We start from the raw sequence: 23146 nt of genomic DNA on the forward strand, positions 1-23146 counted from the left end.
CCGGGTTTACAGTGGTGAACAGAACGGACTAGACTCCAGCACTCATGGGTTTTCTGTCTGGTGCAGGGAAGCAAACATTAAGTCAATAATTACACAAATAACACTTAACTACAATTGTAGAAGCTCTAAAAGAACAAAGAGTACCATGGCAATGTATAACGAGAAGAGCTGGTGCTAGGTTGGAAGATCAGGTAAAGCCACTTTTACAGAGATCTGAAGGATTGAACTAGAGTTACCAGGTAAAGTTTGGATGGGAGGCAAAGAGGGCTATTCCAACAGCAGAAATAGTATGCACAGAAACCCTGAAGCGGAAGGGAGTTTGGTGTTTGAGGAACAGAGAGAAGCTATGTGTGGCTGGAACACAGTGAACTAGGAGACGAGGCCAGTAGTTAGGTAGGAAGTAGGCCATGCCTGGCTTTGTGGCATACATTTAGGATTATTCTTAAAGGAGTTGAAAACCATTAAAGGATTTTAAATAGGAAGTGACATGAACATGTTTGTTTTTGAAAAGACCATTCTGGTTGCTGTATAGAAAATGAGTTGTGTATTAGAGAGTGGTAGGCAGGATAATGGCCTCCCTATTCTATTCTAATCCCTGGAAATGGAAATATGTTAGGTTACATAGCAAAGGGGAATTAAGATCTCTAACTAGCTGACCTTAGGATAGGATGGCTATTTTGGACTAATATAAGTGGGCTCAATGTAATCACAAGCATTCTTACAAGTGGAATATGGAGGCAGATGTGAGTTAGAGGGAGATGTGACTATGGAAGAAGAGGCAAAGAGACAAGGTTGCTGGCTTTGGAGATGAAGTTGGTCGCGCGGGGGGTGGGGGGGGTGGTGCATAAGGCAAGAAATATGGGTAGCTTCTAGTAGCTGGAAAAGCCAAGGAAATAGATTCCCCTGTACAACCTCCAGAAAGGAATTTAGCCCATTGAGTCCCATATCAGGTTTCTACAGACCTGTAAGATAATAAATTTGTATTGCTTACATTTGTTGTCATTTGTTCCAGCAGCAATTGAAAATTTGACAGAAGTGCATCAGAAAGGCTGTTGGAAGACCACTTAAGAAGCTGTAGTATAGTCCTGGGTGGAGATGAAGGTACTTGGACTAGGTAGGTGGAAGTGGAGAGAGAGCAAAGTGAATCAGTTCAAGCTGCACTTTGGTGAGTGTTAGGTTCCTGGCACAGGCCACCAAGGAGGAAATGTTTTCATTGAGATGGGGTGATTGGAAAAGGAGAGATGGTAGAGATAAAAAGTTTGGAGCCTATTATAGGTTTAATGTGCCCGTGAGGCATTCAAGTAATAATGTCAGAGAGGCAATTGGATAGGTGAGTGTGGCAGCAGAGGAAGAGGCTAGGGTAGAAATGCAGTTTGGGTCTCAGCCAGAGAGATGGCTTTTGCAATCATGAGAGTAACTGAGACCCTAGGACAGTGTTTGTCACACTTTCTGCACTCATTCAGACCTCCGGTTTAAACAGTAAAGCAGTATTTTAAAAATTAATGATGTTTGTAATATTGAAAAAGGTGATATTTTTTGTAGCCTCTTACAAAGTGTGCAACTAGTTTGAAACATAGATTAGACCCAGCAGTTTGATTTTTTTAACCCAATATTTCTACTAAATTAGGAGACCTCATGCTATAATCAGAGATTGTCAAGATTTGCAACTGGTATTTGCTGGATGTCAGATGTTATAGAATATCAAGATCAAATACAGACTGAGAAATTATGTGCTCTATGAGTTGCCAAATTGACACGCTTATAATATTAAATAAGGTTTCAGCCAGCCTGAATGTTTGTAAGAAAGGAGGAAAGATATTCTTAGTCATTCTTTGATTATTTTAGTCTCTGGAAAATACCTGTTCATGTTTTGTTATAACAGGTGGCTGTGTTCTATATATACTTATAATGATAATAATAAAGTCAGTCTCATTCTCTGGTGAGTAAAAAAAACCATCGGATTCTGGGAAGAAATCATGCTCTAGCAGTTGAGCTGTTTGGTGACTTTGAAAAATCTGGTATCTATTAATCAGCATTAAAAATTGGGGTATTTTGACCTTGAAGTAGTAGGTTCAGGTTATTTAAGATGCTGAATATATGTCAGTGATATTTAAGCAGGCCTCTAGAAATCAAGAAAGATTTTATTGGTATTAGCATCATGAAGAAATGTTTTTGTCTTCTTCCTCCTTTCAGAAACTTGTCAGCACCTTTTTTTCCCTTGACAGCCAGTAAACTTGAGTAGGAAGAGTAATTTTGCAAACACTGCCATTTTTTCTTAGAGCTTCTGAGAGCACATACTCTGAGTGTGCTGACACTAATTCTCATTATTTCCTTCAACACACAGTTACAATTAGGAGCATATTATGTACTTCTAACTGTTCCAGGTTTGTAACATCTTTTAGTAATACAACACCTTTTTTGCTGTTTGTGTAGCGTGTGCTCAGACAGTTTTGAATGTGTTGCACCTTTTTCAGCCTGTGTCACACAGCGCACAAAAATATTGTCTAAATGAAAACTGTCATTCTCCACAGTGAGTTCTCACTGATAGGCAGAACAAAGCAATGTTGAGTACTTCTACCTCATTACATACTATATATACAGGGTGGGGCAAAAGTAAGTTTACAGTTGTTTGTATGGAAAATAATATAATAATTAATAAATAATAATACAAGAATAAACTCTGTGTTTTGCATACTCACAACTGTAAACCTGCTTTTGCTCCACTGTATTTTCTTTGGTGAAGTGTCTACTTAAAAAAAATTGAGCCATTTATCTTATAAAAAGCAAATAGCAAGATGATAAACCTAACCATATCAATAATTATACCATAATAAATGTTCTAACCACCCCAATTAGAAGGCAGATTGTTAGACTGGATTAAAAAGCAACGCCCAACTATAAGTTGTGTCCAACAAGCACACTTTGAATATAAAGACAAAATAGGATAAAAATAAATGGAAGGAGATGTACAGTGCTAACATTAGTCAAGAGAAGGCTTCAGTGGTATATTAGTGTTAAAGTAGATTTCAGATGTAATGATTTTGGGGTAATGAACACCACTTCCTAATGATAAAGAGGCCAGTGAATTAGTAACAATCCTAAACATTTACACACCTAATAATAGAGCTTCAAAATTCATGAAGTAAAACTAATAGAATTGTAAGAAGCAATAGACTAATTTCATTATGTTGGAGATTTAAATTCTCTATAATTGATAAAATAAGTAGATAGAAATGAGCAAGGATATAGCAAACTATTACACTAATAGCAACAATATTGACCAACTTGACTGAATTGACACTTATAAACCATTACAACCCAACAACAGCTAAATACACCTTTTTTTCAACTACACAGAGAGCATTTAACAAGATAGGCCATATTCTGGGCCATAAAACAAGTCTCAGAAAGTTTAAAAGGAACCAAATCATAAAGTGTACTATCTGACCAAAATGGAATTAAATTAGAAATCAATAGAAGAAAGACCTGTAAAATTCCCAAGATTTGGTAAATAAATAAACACTTTAAAATAACCCATTGGTCAAAGAAATAAAAAAGGGAAATAGTATGAAACAACATATCAAATTTGTGCTATGCTTCTAAAACAGTACTTGAAATTTATAGCTAAACTAATGCCTACATTGAAAAAGAAAAAGTGTCACAAATCAATGATTACAGCTTCCTCCTTAAGAAAGGACAAAAAGCCCTAACCGGTTTGGCTCAGTGGATAGAGCATCAGCCTGGGGACTGAAAGGTCCCAGGTTTGATTCCAAGTCAAAGGCATGTACTTTGGTTGCGGGCATATCCCCAATAGGGGGTGTGCAAGAGGCAGCTGATCGATGTTTCTCTCTCATCGATGTTTCTAGCTCTCTATCCCTCTCCCTTCCTCTCTGTAAAAAAATCAATAAAATATATTTTTTTAAAAAGAAAGTAAAAAAAGAAGAGAAAATTAAACTCAGGCAGGAGCAAGAAAATAAAGTTTAGAGTGGAAATTATTATGAAAAATAACAGAGAAAATCAATAAAACCAAAAGCACTTTTTTGCGGGAACATCAGTACTATTGATAAATCAGAGAGATCAGGAGAAAAAGAATACAAATTACCAATATTAAGAATGAGGTAGGTGACTCTGGCCAGGTAGCTCAGTTGTTTTAGAGTGTCGTCTCAATATGCCAAGTTGCGGTTTCAATGCCTGGTCAGGGCACATACAAGAAGCAACCATTGAATGCATGAATAAATGGAACAGCAAATCAGTGTTTTTCTCTCTTTTTCCCTCTTTCCCTTCCTTCCCCCTTTCCTCCCTCCCTCTCTCACTCTCTTCCTTCCTCCTTTCCTCTCTCACTCTCTTACTCTCTCTCACAAGTCAATAAATAAAATTTATTTTTAAAAAGGAATGAGCTCGGGCTGGTGTTTCTCAGTGGTTAGAGTGTTGGCCCACTCACCGAAGGGCATGTACCTGGGTTGGGTTCAATCCACGGCCCTGGTCGGGCACATGTAGGAGACAACCATTCGATGTGTCTCACTCCCATCGATGTTTCTATCTCTCTCCCCTTCCCTCCCTTCCACTCTCTCTAAAAATCAATGGAGAAAATATTCTCAGGTGAGGATTAACAAAAAAAAGCAAGGAAGGAAGGAAGGGAGGGAGGGAGGGAGGAAAAGAATGAGAGAAGTAATATCACTACATTCTATATAATAAAAGCCTAATATGCAAATTGTCCCCTTGACTGGGAGTTCGACTGCTCACTATGACATGCACAGACCACCAGGGGGCGGCACGGAACATGCGCATCGGTGACGCGGCACTGGCAGTGGAGGTGCTGCCAGCTCCAATGGGCCCCGACGAGAGAGGGACCGCGGCAGGATGGTGGAGCAGGTGAGGGGCGGTGCCAGGTGGCCTAATTGCCCTGCCCATCACCCCGTTGATGGTGGCCAGCGACGGCGGCGGGGGTTGGGGCCACTGCCTGGCTCCCAGGCGCTGAGGGAGCCAGGTGGGGGTCCGATCTCCCTGCCTATCGCCCTGCAGACGGTGACCAGTGGCAGGGAGTGGGGCCGCTGCCCGGCTCCCAGACGCTGAGGGAGCTGGGCGGGGGCCTGATCGCCCCACCAATTGCCCCACAGACAGCAACCAGCGACAGCAGCAGGGAGTGGGGCTGCCACCTGGCTCCCGGGCACTGAGGGAGCCGGGCAGGGACCCAATGACTCAGGCAGAGGGGGGCGCACAGGGGCTGGGGGCCCAGGTGCTGCCCAGGGCCTAGAGGTCAGCTGGGACCTGCCCTTCCATGTCAGATGCTCATGCTTCGATCGCCAGCCAGGCCTAGGGACTGCACCCGTGAACGAATTTCGTGCACCTGACCTCTAGTATTCTATTAACATCCTATATAATAAAAGGCTAATATGAAAATCGAACAGCGAAATGACTGGTCACTATGATGTACACTGACCACCAGGGGACAGACAACACAGGAGCTTTCCCCTGGTAGTCAGTGCACTCCCCCAGGGGGAGCACCACTCAGCCAGAAGCCGGGCTCATGGCTGGCAAGCGCAGTGGCAGTGGCAGGACCGTCTCCCGTCTCCGCAGCAGTGCTAAGGATATCTGACTGCCCGCTTAGGCCTGCTCCCCGGGGTGAGGGGCTTAAGCTGGTAGTCAGACATCCCCCAAGGGCTCCTGGACTGTGAGAGGGCGCAGACCAGGCTGAGAGACCCCCCCAACCCCGAGTGCATGAATTTTGTGCACTGTGCCTCTAGTTAAAGGATAATGGAATGTTATGAACAACAATGTCAATCTATATGACAACTTAAAGAAAATGGACATATTGTTTCTAAGACACAAACTATCAAAGCTACCTCAAGAAGAAATAAATAACATGACTATCCCAATATCTATTAAAGATCTTGAATTTGTAAAAAAAAAAAAAAAAAAAAAAAAAAGCCTACACACAAAGAAAACTCCGGTTGCAGATGGTTTCACTGGTGAATTCTAACATTTAAGGAAGAAATAAAATCAATTCACAAATGTTTAGAGAATTGAAGTGAAGGTAATATTTTACAACTCATTCTAAAAAGCTGTCATTACCCTGATACCAAAAGAAGTAAAAGATATTAGAGGAAAACTACAGACCAATATCTCTAATGAACATAGATGCGAAAATTCTAAACAATATTTTAGCAAATCAAGTGTAACAACAAATAAGAAGGTTGTTGCATCATTATCAAATGGTGTTTATACCAAAAAATGCAAGGTTGGTTTAATGTTTGAACAGCAAATCAATGTCATTCATCATATAAACAAACTAAAATGAAAAACCATATAAGCATTGCAGTGCATGCAGAAAGAAACATTTGACAAAATCCAGGGAAAAAATCTCAAAAACCTGGGTATAGAAGAGAACTTGGTCAACCTGATAAAGGAAGTGTGGGAAAGGGTTAACTCAGCAGTCCTGTGTGGCTCAAAACCTGTACAATCTCAAGAAAGGCCTGTTTCCATGACTGCTCTTTGCCTAGCACCAGGGAACCGAGCTCTTGGAATGGTTTGTCTAATGAGTGTATTTGTATGTTTGACACCTAGAGCCATGCTTTACCAGTTTGTTCAGATAGTTTATACCAACAGTGTGATTTATAGTGAACATCTGCTTTTCCTCTGGAGCTCTGGAACTTCAGCATATGCTCATGTGACTAACTCCCAATAAAAACCCTGTACATCTAGGCTCAGGTGAGCATCCCTGGTTGGCAGCACTTTGCACTGGTTGTCATACATGGTTGCTGGAAGAATTAAGTGTGTCCTATGTGACTGTACTGGGAGAAGACACCTGGAAGCTTGTACATGTTTTCCTTTGACTTCAGTCCATGTGCTTGTTCCCTTTGCTTATTTCACTCTGTATACTTTCACTGTAATAAACTGTAACCATGAGTAGAACAACATCTGAGTCCTGTGAGTCCTTCTGTGAGCCTGAGGGTGACCTTGGGGACCTCTGACACAAAGGGCATCTACAAAATACCTATGTAACATTAAACTTAGTAGTGAAAGACTTTCTCCTAAGATTAGGAACAAGGAAATGAAATGATGTTCATTCTTTATTTAACATTGTACAAGAGATCATATTCAGAGCAATAAGGCAAAAAAATCCAAACAAAAAAAAGAATTAATGGGCCATCTGTTAGAAGATATAGATAGATAGATACAGATAAATCTTCATATGGTAATGGTTTCATGTGTGTCAGAACTTACATATCTATATCATTTATATCTATATCCTATATAATAAAAGCATAATATGCTAAGTGTCCGACTGATCAACCGGTTGACTGCTCAACCAGTCACTATGACACCACTGACCACCAGGGGGCAGACCTTCCGACCAGTAGGTTAGCTTGCCACTGAGGTCTAGCTGATCAGGACTGAGCGAGAGGGCCGGACTTGTCCTGGAGCCCACCCGTGGTCCCTCCCTGGCCAGCCGGCCCACATTGTCCTGATCGGGACTGGGTGAGACGGCTAGATAGGCCTGATCACTGGCCAGGCCAAGGGATCCCACCCATGCATGAATTCATGGCATCTAGTATATCTATATGTGTATAGATAGATATATGATGCCTATATAGAAAATCAGATGGAATGTCCAAAAATGTCCTAGAACTAATAAGTGAGTTTAATAAGGTTGCTGGATAAGGATCCATATACAAAAATCAGTGTATCTCTTTATATTAGCAACATTCAGTCAGAAATTGAAATTTTAAATGCAATTTTATTTATAGTATAAGAAATATGAAATATTTAGGCACCAGTTTTGCATAATAGATGTACAAGATTTGTACACTAAAATCTGTAAAATATTACTGAAAAAAGTTAAGACCTAAATAAGCCAAGAGACATACCTCATTCATGGGTTGGAATACTCCATATTGTTGAGATGCCGATTCTCTTTAGACAGATTGCTAGGCAATCCCAATCAAAACTGTAAGGACCTAGAATAGCTAAAGCAATTCTGAAAAGGAAGGAGAAATTTGGAGTGCTAGCACTACCTGATTTAAAGATTCAGTACGAAGCTATAGTAATCAAAGTAATCAAGCTATGGCATCATGATAGAGAAAACAATTTTTAGAAGAGAATAGAGAGTCCAAAAATATACCCACAAATGTATAGTCAACTGATTTTTTTTATAAAGGTAAGATTCAGTGGAGAAATCACAGTTGTTTCAACAAATGGTGCTGGAATCATTGAATATCCATAGGCAAAAAGAGTGAACTTCAGTACATACTTGGCACCACATGTACAAGCAAATTTAAAAGTGGATCATAGACCTAAATGCAGCTATAAATTCTGTAAATTTATAGAACAAAGTGTAAGAGAAAACTATACATTTCTATAAGAAAACAATAAAAATCTTAAAAAATAATAAGAAAATCTTTGTAACATTGAATGGGCAATGATTTCTTAGCTATGACTCCAGAACCATAATCCATAAAAGAAAAAATTGATAAATTTGACTGCATAAAAATTAAAAACATTTGTGCAGCATAGGAAATATAGTCAATAATAACTATGTATGGTGCCAGTTGGGTACTAGAAATATCAGGGAGAATACTGATATTTAAGTATATGATTGTCTAACTACTATGATGTACTCCTGAAACTAATCCAAAATAATATTGAATGTAAATTAATTGAAAAATAAAATTAATATGTTTGCTGTTCAAAGCATACTGTAAAGATAATGAAAATCTAAGCCACGGACTAGAGAAAATTTTTGTAAAAGCATATATCTGAAAAAGGATTTGCATTCAGATATATTAAGAACTCTCAAAACTATAACAAGAAAATAACCCAATAAAAATGAGTTAAGGATTTGAACAGACACTGCACAAAGAAGACAAATAGGTAGAAAGTAAGTACATGAAAAGATGCGCAGCCTCATTATTCATTAGGGAAATGCAAATTAAAACCACAGTGAGATATCACTACATTTCTATCTATTAGATTGGCTACAATTTAAAAGTCTGACTATACAAAGTCTTGGTGAGGATGTGGGGCAACTAAAACTTAACACACTGTAGATGGGAATGCAAAATGGTACATCACTTTTTAAAAGTTTAGCTATTTCTTAGAATTTTAAACACATATCTATCATATGAGTTAGCTATTGAACTCCTAGGTATTTACCAAGAGTAAAGAAAGCATATGTGTATACAAAGACTTGTGCATAAAAGTTATAGCAGCTTTATTTGTAATAGTAAAACCTGGAAATAACCCAGGTGTTCATCAACAGATAAAGGGATAAACTGTGACATATCCATATAATGGAATACTGCTCAGCAGTACAAGGGAAGTAACTCTTGATATACACAATAGCATGGATGGATCTCAAAATAATCATGCTGCCCTAGCTGGTTTGGCTCTGGATAGAGCGTTGGTCTGCGGACTAAAGGGTCCTGGATTCGATTCCAGTCAAGGGCACATGCCTGGGTTGTAGGCTTGATCCCCAGTGGGGAGCATGCAGGAAGCAGCCGATCAATGATTCTCATCATTGATGTTTTTATCTCTCCCTTTCTAAAATCAATAAAAATATATTTTAAAAAATAATCATGCTGACTGAAGAAGCCAGACAAAAAAGGGTACATACAACATGACTCCATGTATATAACTTTTTAGAAAAGGCCAACTATAGTGACAGAAAGCTGGTTAGTGGATGCAGGGGAGGGGCATGAAAAAATTCTGGGGGTGATATATATGTTTATCATCTTCATATGGTAATGGTTTCATGTGTGTGAGAACTTATGAAATTGTACACCTTAAATGTAGTTTGTTGTTTGTCAATAAAGCTGTTAATATAGTATTGTTTTCTAAGTCTAGAAAGTAAAGCAACACAGTGTGGTCTCAAATGGAGGCACACTGCTGGCAGAATACGAGTAGATGAGGGAGCTTATGAGACTTGACCCTTGTGTGTTCCTAGAGACTTACCTAGCTGTCATCCTGATTTTTTCTAATGTATAAAGAAAAGCCTTTCAAATAATTTATAATTTCTTATGAATTTCCCTTTTGCCCACTATCTCTGTTCAGGCTTCTAACATCTTCTAGAATCTCTTGTTTTCTTCAGAATCTATTTGTTCAAAGCATCATTTTAGATTGACTATCATTTTTAATTTGGCTATAAGAGTCCAATTCTATGTTCTTTAGCTTTTAAAAGGAATATTTTTATTTAGATGTACTTCACATACCATAAAATTCACCCACTTAACGTGTATAATTTAATATTTTTAGTAGATTCCCAGGGTTGTGCAACCATTACCACAATTTATTGTTAAAACATTCATCACCCAAAACAGAAACTCCTACCCATTACCAAGTCATTCCACCTCCTTGTCAACCCTAAGTAATCACTAATGTACTTCTTGTCTTTATAGATTTGCCTACTCTGTACATTTCAGTGAAATCATCCATAATCTGGTCTTTTGCATCTTGCATCTTTCACTTAGAAAAATGTGTTTAAGGTTTGTCCATGTAGTATTTCTTAGTGCTTCATTCATTTTTAAGGCTGAATGATACTCCATTGTATTGTGAAGTTACATGTTTTTTCCTTCATTCATCAGTTGATGGAAGTTGAGTTGTTTCACTTTTTGGCTATTATGAATAACTAGAGGCCCAGTGCACAAAATTTGTGCACGGGGGATCAGGAAGGCCCTCAGCCTGGCCTGTGCCCTCGGGGGATGTCCGACTGTCCGTTTAGGTCTGATCCCAGCAGTCAGACATCCCTCTCGCAATCTGGGATGCTGCATGCACCAGTGACCATACGTTTCATACAGGTGAAAGGCATCTTGCTGTTGTATGGGCAGCTATTTTTTTTTGCCCTGATTATAAAAAGTAGTACGTAACATGATCCTTCTGAGGCAGTAGTACCATTTTCCCCATCTTATGGGTGGAAAAACTGAAGCAGAGAGAAGTTAAGTAATTGACTTTGTCACACAGTTATAAGTGTGAGAATCAGGGCTGACCACAAAATGTGCAAGCCAGAGTCCACGCATGTCATCACTGCATCATCCTGTTTTTTCAGTGTTAGAGTAGCCTTGCCAGGTTTTAAATCTAAGAGATTGTTACCAATATATAGGGTAGTGTCCTTAGGCCTGGCCAGTGATCAGGGCTAATCTGTGGGACGACCGGTGGGCGGGGCAATCAGGGGGTCCCCGCTGGCACCCTTTGGCTGGTGGCCTGGCACTGCCTGCTGGCTGGCCCCGTCTCCCTTCCCCCCCCCCCCCCATCGCCACCATAGGTTGCCTCCCTCTCAGGGGTTGGGGGCAGATGCGCATCATAGCAATCGGTCATTCTGCAGGTCATTTCGCCATTTGGTCGATTTGCATATTAGGGTTTTATTATATAGGGTTTTATTACTAGTATATAGGATTTTTCTATTAATATTTATATATTTGTATGAATGTATATTTTTGCTCTTAGGTATATACCTTAAGGTGGAATTATTGGGTTATATGTTAACTCCTATGTTTAACTTTTTTGGGAATTGCAAACTTCTCCAAAGTAGTTGCACCATTTTACATTCCCACCAGTAAATATCATACAATGGAGTAAGGAACCTATGAAGGTTCCAATTTTTCCACAATCTCAACAACACTTGTTATTGTCTGTCTTTTATTTTATTTTTCAATTACAGTTTACATTCAATGTTGTTTTGTATTAGTTTCAGGTGTAGAGCATAGTGGTTAGATAATCACATACTTTACAAAGTGTTTCCCTTCATATTTCCAGCACCCACCTGGCACCATACATAGTTATCACAGTATTATTGACTAGGTTCCTTCTGCTGTACTTTACATCCCATGACTATTTTGTAACTACCAATTTGTACTTCTTAATCCCTTCACCTTTCTCACCCAGGCCCCCAACCTGCCTTCTCTCTGGCAACCATCAGTCTGTAGTCTGTTGCAATTTTTTTGTTCACTTATTTTGTTCTTTAGATTCCACATATAAGTGAAATCATATGGTATTTGTTTTTCTATGACTGACTTATTTCACTCAGCGTAATACCCTCTAGGTCCACCCATGCTGTTGATAATGGTAAGATTTCATTCTTTTCTAAGGCCAAGTAATACTCCATTTTATACATGTACCACCTATTTTTAATGACTCAGCCACTGATGGACTCTTGGGTTACTTTTATATATTGGCTGTTTTAAATAACCCTGCAATGAATATAGGAGGTGCATATATTCTTTGGGCTTCTTTGGATATACACCCAGAAGTGGAATCACTGGGACTGAGGTCACTCAGCAAAAGTCTCAAGGTACACCAAGGTCAGCTGCCACCATCTGGGTGCCCGTTGACATTTGTGGAAGGGTGGGGTGTCAGGGATTCCTCATGGTGAGGCCAGCAGAGTTATTGAGGCCCAAACAGACCAAGATTTGGTCATATGAAGGGAGGGCTGTGCGCAGGAATGCTAATGCTGGTTGGTTGTGCGAGCAAAATATGGCCTCACCCTAGAGCCACACAACTCAGTTTCTCCTTTACTCTCCTCTGCAGGTGGGAGCTTGGCAGGGTAGGGTTCCCAGGAGTCGGAAGAGTGGGGCTAGTGCATTCCTCCAGGCTGATTCAGAATGAAGGGGAGTGCTTGACCCAGGAGAGATGGCATCTGTGGGCAGTGTGGGAGAGGGACTCAGCACAGGGACCCTGGCAGCTGTCCCTTCAGCTCTCTCACTGGAGCCATACAACCCAGTCTATCCTCACATGACTCCGGTCTGCTCTGATCCAACCTCCCTCTGTGGGAGCTAAGAGTGAGTGAACAAGATTTAGTGTGCTGGCCCTTTCAGAGGGAGTCTGGATTTCTAACAGACTCCCATCTCTCCCTGGCAAACAGAATCCCCTCTGATTTTCATAGCCAGATATTATGTAGACTGCTCTTCCTGGCTCTGGTGTTCTGGGCTGGGGAGTCCAATGTGGGCTTGAGACCCCACACTCCTCAGGGGGGATCTTTGTAGTTGAGATATCTCTACAGATTTTCAACCACCACACACGGGTGCCAGGCCAGCCCTTTTCACCTCTCAGTGCTTCCTATTAGTCTTGATGTGGTTTCTTCTGTAAATTCTTGGTTATAAGACTTGTTCAGCTCCTCTTCAGTTGGTTATTCAGGCTGATTGTTCTATCATTTAATTGTAATTCCAGTTTGGACCTCGGAGAAGATGAATGTAACTTCTACCTACTCTGTTGCCACCTTGGATCTCTGTTGTCTATCTTTTTTATTTATGGACACTTTATTAATTGTGAAATGGTATCATATCCCATTGTGGTTTTGAATGCATTCCCTGATGACTGTTGATATTGAGCATTTTTTTCATGTGCATATTGGTAATTTGTATATCTTCTTTGGAGAAATGTCTATTCAAATTCTTTGTTCTTTTTTGGATTATTTGCCCTTTTTAAAAATCCTCACCTGAGGATATGTTTTTATTGCTTTTTAGAGAGAGAGGAAGGGGGAGAGAAAAACATTGATCAGTTGCCTCCTATATGTGCCATGACTCGGATCGAACCTGAAACCTACATATGTGCCCTGACCAGGAATCAAACTGCAACCTTTTGGTGTACGGGATGACACTCCAACTAACTGAGCCACACGGCCAGTGCTATTTGCCTATTTTTAATTGAGTTGTAAATGTTCTTTATGTATTCTGAATACAAGTCCTTTATCATATATGTTATTAGCAATTATTCTCTCCCTTTTTTGAGTTATCTTTTCATTTTCTTGAAGGTATCTTTTGTAGTACAAAACAAATTTAATTTTGATGTAGTACAATTTATCTGTTTTTTTCTTTTGTTGCTTGTTCTTTTGGTGTCACATCTAAGAAACCACTGCCTAACGATTTTTATGTGTGATGTAAGGTAGGGTCCATCTTCATTCTTTTGCCTGGGGCTATTTAGTTGTCTCAAAACTATTTGTCAAAAACACTTTTCTTTCCTCCATTGAATTGTCTTGGCACCTTTGTTGAAAATCAATTGACAATAGATGAAAGGGTTTATTTCTGGACTGTCAGTTTTGTTTCATTGATCTATATGTCTGTTTTCATACTAGTCCTCCACATTTTGTTTATTGTAGCTTTAAGTTAAGCTTTGAAATCAGGAAGTGTAAAGCCTCCAAATTTGTTTTTCTTTTTTTTAAAATTCTTTATTATTTAAAGTATTACATATATTATTACATATGTCTCCTTTTTTCCCCATTCACCTCTCCCCGGCAACCCCCACCCCCAGCATATGCCCTCACCCCCCTCGTGTCTGTGTCCATTGGTTATGCTCATATGATGCATACAAGTCCTTTGGTTGATCTCTTACCCCTCCTTTGCCTTCCCTCTGAAGTTTAACAGTCTGTTAGATGCTTCTCTGTCTCTGGATCTATTTTTGTTCATCAGTTTATGTTGTTCATTATATTCCGCAAATGAGTGAGATCATGTGATATTTATCATTCTCTGACTGGCTTATTTTGCTTAGCATAATGCTGTTGTATATGTAAGACTTCTTTCTTTTTTACAGCAGCATAGTATTCCATTGTGTAGATGTACCACAGTTTTCTAATCCACTCATCTGCTGATGGGCACTTAGGCTGTTTCCAAATTGTAGCTATTGTAAATTGTGCTGCAATGAACATAGGAGTACATATGTCCTTTCTGATTGGTGTTTCTGTTTTCTTGGGATATATTCCTAGAAGTGGGATTACTGGGTAAAGTGGGGCTTCCATTTTTAATTTTTTGAGGAAACACCATACTGTTCTCCACAGTGGCTGCACCAGTCTGCATTCCCATCAACAGTGCATGCAGGTTCCTTTTTCTCAACATCCTCGCCAGCACTTGTCATTTTTAGATTTGTTGATGATAGCCATTCTGACACATGTGAGATGGTATCTCATTGTTGTTTTGATTTGCATCTCTTGGATGATTAATGACTGAGCATTAGAAAGAGAGCAACAAGAAAAGCCCAGAGTGAGCAGAAGCAAGGAAATAATAAAGATCAAAGTGAAAATAAATAACATAGAGACCAAAAAAAATACAAAACATCAATAAAACCAAGAGCTGGTTCTTTGAAAGGATAAATAAGATTGATGAACCTCTAGTCAGGCTCACTAAGAAGCAAAGAGAGAGGACCCAAATAAGCAAAATCAGAAATGAAAGAGGCGAAATAACAACAGACCCCACAGAAAGGATTGTAAAAATATACTATGAACAACTCTTTTCCAACAACCTGGTCAACTTAGAAGAAATGGACATATTCCTAGAAAAATACGACCTTCTAAAACTCAATCAGGAAGAATAAAAAAATCTGAATAGGCTGATAACTGTGGAGGAAATGAAAGCAGTAATAAAATAACTTCCAGCAAGCAAAAGCCCAGATGGCTTCACATGGGAGTTTTACCAAACATTCAAAGAAGAAATAAAACCTATCCTCCTCAGACTATTCCAAAAAATTCAAGAGAAGGAACACTTCCAAGCTCTTTCTATGAAGCCAACATTACCCTAACCCAAAGCCAGATAAAGACACTATAAAGAAAGAGAGTTACAGGCCAGTATCTCTGATGAATATACATGCTAAAATCCTCAACAAAATCCTAGCAAATTGGATCCAGCATTACATTAGAAAGATCATAAACAATGACCAAGTGGGATTTATCCCAGGGATACAAGAATGGTACAATATCCGCAAATCATTAAACATGATACATCACATAAACAAGTTGAAAGATAAAAATCACATAATCATATCAATTGATGCAGAAAAAGCATTTGAAAATCCAACACCTTTTCTTGATAAAAACTCTCAGCAAAGTGGGAATAGAGGGATCATACCTCAGAATAATAAGAGCCTTATATGACAAACCTACAGCCAACATCATACTCAATGGGCAAAAACTAAAACCATTTTCCCTAAGAACAGGAAAAAGACAGGGATGTCCACTCTCAACACTCCTGTTCACTATGGTACTGGATGTGCTAGCCATAGCGATCAGACAAGAAGAAGAAATAAAAGGCATCCAAATTGAAAAAGAAGAAGTAAAATTGTCATTATTCATAGATGACATGATATTGTACATAGAAAACCCTAAAGACTCCATCAAAAATACTACTAGATATTATAAATGAATTCAGCAATGTAGCAAAATACAAAATTAACACCCAGAAATCTATGGCTTTTTTATACACTAATAATGAACTCACAGAAAAAAAACAAAACAAAACAAAAAAACAATCCCATTTACCATTGCACCAAAAAAAATAAGATACCTAGGAGGTAAAAGACCTGTACTCAGAAAACTACAGGAAATTGAAAAAAAAGATAGAGGAAAACATAAACAAATGGAAGAATATACCGTGTTCATGGATTGGTAGAATCAACATCATTAAAATGTCCATAGTACCCAAAGCAATCTATAGATTTAATGCAATCCCCATTAAAATACCAGCGGCCTATTTCAGAGACCTGGAACAAACTCTCCAAAAATTCATATGGAATAAAAAAAGACCCCCAAATAGCTGCAGCAATCCTGAGAAAGAACAAAGTAGGAGGGATCACAATACCAGATATCAAGCTGTATTACAAAGCCATGGTTCTCAAACCCTGCTTTGAACTGGCTCAAGAACAGACATATAGACCAGTGGAACAGAACAAGAATCCAGAAATCCACCCAAGCCATTATGCTCAATTAATATTGGACAAAGGAGGCAAGAGCATACAATGGAGTCAAGACAGTCTCTTCAATAAATGGTGTTGGGTAAATTGGACAGATACATGCAAAAAAAATGAAACTAGATCACCAACTTATACACAAAAATAAACTCAAAATGGATAAAGGACTTAAATGTAAGATGGAAAAACCATAAAAATCTTAGAAGAATCCATAGGCAGCAAAATATCCGACATATGTTGTAGCAATATCTTTACTGATACAGCTCAAAGGCAATGGGAAACTAAGGAGAAAATTAACAAATGGGACTACATCAAAATAAAAAGCTTCTGCACAGCAAAAGAAACCATCAATAAAACAGCAAGAAAGCCCACTGCATGGGAGAACATATTTGCCAATGTTATCTCCGATAAGGGTTTAATCTCCAAAATATACAGGGAACTCATACAGCTTAACAAAAGGAAGATAAACAATCCAATCAAAAATGGGCAAAGGACTTAATTCAGTGATGGCGAACCTCTGACACCTCTGACACGCGAACTCATTTTTTTGGTTGATTTTTCTTTGTTAAATGGCATTCAAATATATAAAATAAATATCAAAAATATAAGTCTTTGTTTTACTATGGTTGCAAATATCAAAAAATTTCTATATGTGACACGGCACCAAGTTTAAGTTAGGGTTTTTCAAAATGCTGACACGCCAAGCTCAAAAGGTTCGCCATCACTGACTTAATTAGACACTTTTGAAAGTGGACATACAGAAGGCCAAGAGACATATGAAAACACGTTTGTTATTCTTTTTCAAGATTGCTTAGTTATTCTGAGGCTTTTGCATTTTCATATGAATTTTAGTATCAGTTTGTCAATTTCTGCAAAAGATTAGAAGGAATTTTGTTAGGGATTGCAAGTCTTCTGATCCATGAACATGGGATGTCTTTATTTATTTAGGTTTTCTTTAATTTCTCTCACCATTGCTATGAAGTTTTCTGTGTATACATTTTGCATATCTTTTGTTAAACTTACACATAAATATTCCATTCTTTTTGGTGCTATTGTAAATGGAATTGTTTTCTTAACTTCATTTTTGGAATTTTCATTGTTAATGAAATATAATTGAGGTTTGTATTTTTATCTTGAAACTTGTCAAACTTGTTTATTAGTTTTAGTAGTTTTTAGTGAATTCCTTCAAATTTTCTACATAAAGTCATGCCATCTGCAAATAGAGAGTTTTACTTCTCTCTATCAAATCTGGATGCATTTGTATTTATTTATTTATTGGATAGTAGCCCTGGGAAACTCCAGGATAATGTTAAATAGAAGTAGTGAGAGCAGACATCCTCATCTTGTTTCCATAGAGCACTCAGTTTTTCAACAGTAGATATGATGTTAGCTATAGGATTTTTGTTGATGTTCTTTATCAGGTTGAGAACATTCTTTTGTATTTTGATTTGTTGACCATTTTGTTATGAAAGGATATTGAATTTTGTCAAATTCTTTTTCTCTGTGTACTAAAATGATATTTTTATTTATTATTTTTATTAATATGTTGTATTACATTAATTGATTTATTTGCATGCTAAACCAATCTTTCTTTATTAGAAAAAAAATCTCATTTGGTCATGGTGTGTACAACTTTTTATATGTTTCTGGATTCAGTTTGCCAGTATTTTGTTGAAGAGTTTTGTCTTCTATAGCCATAAGGCACACTGGTCTCTAGTTTTCTTGTAATGTCTTTTTCTGTTGTTTGTTTGTTTAATCAGGATACTCTCAGCTTCATAGAATGAGTTAAGAAGTATTTCTCTTTTAGTACTTTTGAAAACTTTGTGAAGCATTAGTATTTGTTTTTCATTAAATATTTGGTAGCCCAGTGAAGCCATCTGTGACTAGACTTTGTGGAAAGTTTTAAAATTACTAATGTTGTCTCATTATTTATAATAGGCCTATTTAGATTTCTATTTCTTCTTGAGTCAGTTTAATGAGTTGTGTTCATCTAGGAATTTGCTTATTTCATCTAAGTTATCTAAATTATTGGCATACACTGTTCATAATTCTTTCATTTCTGTAAGATCAGTACTGATGTTCCCTCTTTTATTCCTTGTTTTAGTAACCCAAGTTTTCTCTCTTTTTTTTCCTTTTCAGCTATTTAAAGGTTTGACAATTTTCTTTTTCTTTTCAAATAAAGCAACTTTTGGTTTTGTTGATTTCCTCTATTTTTTTTCTATTCTCTACTTCATTTTTTTTCTTTTCTCCAACCTTTATTATTTCCTTTCTATTTGCTTTGTGTTTAGTTTGCTCTTCTCTTTCTAAAGTGGAATGTTAGTTTTTGATTTTTCTTCTTTTTTAATTATAGGCATTTACAACTGCAAGTTTTTCTCTGAGCACTGTTCCAGCTGCATCCCATAAATTTCGATAAATTGTGTTTTAATTTTCATTGTTCTCAACATATTTTTAAATTTCCCTTGTGGTTTACTTTTTGACTATTGGTTATTTAGTAGTGTGTTGCTTAATGTCATATATTTGTGAATTTCCTGTTTTCTTGTTATTGATTTATAATTCCATTTTGGTAGGAAATCATACTTTGTATAATTTTATTCCTTTTAAATTTAGCAAAACTTGTTTTATGGCATGACATATAGAAATGTCCCATGGTTCACTATAATACCAGGAAGCTCTTGGCTATCCTGGTTCTCTATATTAGATTTCTGCCTTCTCTGCCATTCCTGTATCAGAGCTTCAGGCCCCCGATAAATTGTTTTTATCAAGATTCCATTTTTTTCAATAATGCTCTTAGGCATGAAGTTTTCGACTTCCTGTTTCAAATAAAGACAATCCCTTCAAGTAGAGATGTAGAGCTCTTTGTCCTTAAGGTATGCCTTTTCCTTGCAGTAGAACCCGCATGCCACTGTACCTGGAGCTGGGGCTAGGGACCCACTTTTCCCAGGGTGACATCCCAGGCACTTGGTGGGAGGGGTGGTGGCAGCCCCTGGTCTTCTTGACCTACTCCTCCTGGCATAATGAGCAAATTGGGGTGGTAGCAATCAAGGTCCAGTATTCTTTGCCTACTGGGCCTGGAGTAGAGTTTCCACCAAATGAGTGGGGAATGGATGAAGGAATGGAAACCCAGGCTCTGGGTGCCTGTCCAGAATAGACCTCTGTACCTCCTTGCTGAAGCTGATGAGAAACACCAGCAGCCTGTCCTTCCCTGGGTGAAACTAGCCCCAGACTGGGAGCTGGGAGGAAATGGAGTTCCTGCCTTCTTGGCTGCATATGCCAGAGGTAGAGCTTCTGTAACAGAGTTTGTGGAGTGGGGGTAATAGAACAGATGTTGGCTCAAATGCCACAAATTCTTGCCTCTTCTCAAATTTAGTAGATTTTCTTGAATAAATGTTTCTCTGTTTGCTATTTGCTGTTAGGACAATTTCCAGAGACTTTTAAAAACAAAACTAAACAATGTTCAGTTATACTGCAGAGTCTGTATGGCATTGTGGCTAAACTAATTCATTCAGCTGACATTTATTAATTGCCTACTCCATGACAGACAACTTTCCTTATATTGCCTATAGATATGTTCTAACCTAGATCCATTATTACTATGATTATAGTATTTTAAAGTTATTAATATAAACGTGACTTACTCTATGAGCCTACTTTTGCAGGATAGCCATTTGTTTGCAAGGAAAATTTGTTACAGAAAACTGTAAGATTTAGTCTTATGAAATGAGTATGGAAAGAAAGCCATAGCATCTGTGAAGCAAAGCAATCAAATGAAGCTTTGGCAACAAAAAAAAGAAGGAACGACTGACCATATGTGAAATGAGGCAGTGAGTGTTGGCAGCTCAGGAGGCCTTGGGTGTTTCTTTGGTCTTCTTTATACTGCTAACTCTAGGGTTCTAGACAAAATAATTGTATTTCCTCTGCTTCAGGTTTTTCCCAACTTTAACTGAAAAATAATGGCTTCTCCTGCACATTGGGTTATGGAGGGAAAAATTAGTGTAAAGCAATAAAGAATGTTAAAAAATTTGAAGTGCTTTAGGAATGTTCAATGCAAGGGCACCTGTCTATAGTGCTGCCCTCTCTAAAACAGGGATAAATATGAGCCTGTCTTAGGTCCTACCCAAAGCTATTGATGGCAGGAAGTTCTGAAAGGACTTTGTTAAAAACACTTTCACTTGTAACCTGGCTTAACATGTGATCTTAGGGGCAGTGTGATGAGGCAAAGCATACATGTTGTCTATATGCTGTATACATGTAACATGCTATATTTGTTAAATTTCCTTTTCTAGTAGAGAAAAGAGAAAACTTGTAAGCCAGAGATTTGTCTTAATTATTACTTTCAAATTCATTCTTCCAAATTGTTTTTTATTATTTTCAGAAGGAAAACTGAAGTCAGGTCACGCTTTCTTTCTTTCTCACAGTAAAATGGCCAAATGATGTGAATGTTAATAGAAGAAGCAGAAGTTGTGAATTGTTAACCTATACAATTGATCCTAAATTTTAAATTATTGCCTTTATTATCTGGTTAAAATATGTAAGGTAAATAGTGGCTCCTAAACCTGAAGCTCTTGATCCTAAGGTCTTCTATTTTTTATTTCTTTTTTTAATATGTTATTTTTATTATTGATTTTAGAGGGAGAGGAAGGAAACGGGAGAAAGAGAAAAACACCGATGAGAGAAAGAAACATCAATCGACTGCCTCCTGCACACCCCATCCCTGGGATCGAGCCCAAAAACCGGGCATGTACCCTAACCAGGAGTCGAACCAGCAACTCTCAGTGCATCGGATGATGTGCAACCAACTGAGCCACACCAGCTATTTTTCATTTCTTAGGAGCCAATCAACCTTAAAACATGTAGGAAAAATCCAGAAAATAAGTATAAAGCATTCCTTGGAGATTAAAAAACATGAATAAAAAGTAACAAGCCCCCTTCATAGAGTTCAGCTACTGTACTTGGTACTTTAAGGCATTGTCTCATTACTTTCTAACAACAACTCAATGAGTAAGAAGCCTTTAATCTCCATTTTGTGAAGAAGAAACTGTGGCCTAGAGAACGTAATGGAATCTCATCCTAGGTCACACAGCTTCTGGAAACAGGATGGACATTTAAAATAATGATATTAAAAACAAATATTTTCAAAATTACTCAAGTAGTACATATTCTTTGTAAAACAATTAAATATATAGGAAATAAACATTTTAAAATAAATAATTATATGTTTCTATGTGTGCATATGATCTCATACATACATAGGGAGGGAGGGATGGAAGGAGGGAGAGACAGAGAGAGAGAGGGGTTGGGGAGAGAGCTGAAAGGTAAATAGTAAGTTGATAGCATTGGTTAACCCTGGAGAAGGAAGGTGAGAAGGTGCCAGGAATGGAAGTATGGAAGTGATGGTCAGAAAAGTCTTGAGGATTATTTGGTGCAGCATGTTTTCATATATAAGTTGAATAAATTTAAACTAGTAATTTTAAAAATCCTTTTAAAAAATGAGGACAGAAAGCAACATTCCAGATAAAGTTTTATCATTTTTGACTAATTTATTTGCCCCTTTTCTGGTGACTTCCTCTTTTTCACAATCTCCACCCAAGAATGTTGAAAACGTTTCAAAGGTAATGTGTACATGAGTTAGTTGATATAGTTAAGATTATAAAATCATTGATGATTAAGTATAAGGCAGTTTGTCATGGTGGTTAAGAACCTGGGTCCAGACCGCTTGGGTTTGAAACCTGGCTTCCTCTTTGTATGACTTCCCTGTGCCTCAGTTTTCCCATTTCTAAATTTGGGATAATAGTACCTGTCTTATAGGGTTGTTGTGAGGCCTAAAGGAGTTATTATCTGTACAGTACTTAGAGCTTGGCAAGTAGTAAGAGCCATATAAGGCTTATTATTATTAGTAGTATTATCCTAACACTCAGAAAAAACTAACCTAAGTTTTTGTATATCCGGCCAGACTTTGTATGTATGTGTACATGTACATATACATACATGTACATACACATACGTATACACTCATGTGGGTAAATATAGATGTATTTTTTATTAAAATTGGACTATACTATTTAAAAAAATTCTTTATTGTTTAGAGCATTACATAAGTCTCCTTTTTTCCCCCATTGACCTCTACCTGGTCGCCCCCACCCCCCAGCACATGCCCTCACCCCCCTACTGTCTGTGTCCATTGGTTATGCTCATATGCATGCATACAAGTCCTTTGTTTGATATCTTACCCCTAACCCCCTGCCTTCCCTAATAGGTTGGACAGTCTGTTTGATGCTTCTATGACTCTGGTTCTATTTCTGTTCATCAGTTTATGTTGTTCATTATATTCCACAAATGAGTGAGATCATGTGATATTTATCTTTCTCTGACTGGCTTATTTCGCTTAGCATAATGCTCTCCAGTTCCATCCATGCTGTTGCAAATGGTAAGAATTCCTTCTTTTTTACAGCAGCGTAATATTCCATTATGTAGATGTACCACAGTT

General features: G+C 37.9%; 1 protein-coding gene across 2 annotated transcripts in view; it reads left to right on the plus strand.

Annotated features, from left to right (window-relative positions):
- PARP11 (poly(ADP-ribose) polymerase family member 11) overlaps positions 1-23146 on the plus strand; it is a 56935-nt gene that overhangs the window by 7918 nt on the left and 25871 nt on the right. The gene's annotated exons all lie outside the window — the stretch shown is intronic.

The sequence above is a fragment of the Myotis lucifugus genome, unplaced genomic scaffold (assembly GCF_000147115.1).
Source record: "Myotis lucifugus unplaced genomic scaffold, Myoluc2.0 scaffold_167, whole genome shotgun sequence".
Lineage (NCBI taxonomy): Eukaryota > Metazoa > Chordata > Mammalia > Chiroptera > Vespertilionidae > Myotis > Myotis lucifugus.